Here is a 360-nt window from a genome sequence, read left to right as displayed (position 1 = left end):
TAGAAGCGGNGACCGCGTCAGTGACTTGATCTCCCCACTGAGGTAAACAAACCGTCGGGACTCCGGCAGACACAGCTTCCATCGTCGAGTTCCATCCACAGTGAGTCNTACGCTTTAAATAGGAGACAATGAAGGTGAATAGTTTGCTTACTATTGGCCATTTAATTACCAAATATCTATTGCTTTCTGTATTTAAAATTCGAAAATTGATTTAATATCTGGATTCTATTATAAGTGACTTGGTCAGTGGGCGATGGTCTAAACTCTAACGTCTCCCTCGTTTGTTTTTCCGGTTATTTTTACACTTCCTTCCATAAACTATCAAAGAGATGTATCGATCATAGAGAATTAATGTTATAC

This window comes from Camelina sativa, chromosome 19 (assembly GCF_000633955.1).
Source record: "Camelina sativa cultivar DH55 chromosome 19, Cs, whole genome shotgun sequence".
NCBI lineage: Eukaryota > Viridiplantae > Streptophyta > Magnoliopsida > Brassicales > Brassicaceae > Camelina > Camelina sativa.
The sequence above is the reverse complement of the archived record's forward strand: the minus strand, read 5'-3'. Positions refer to the sequence as shown.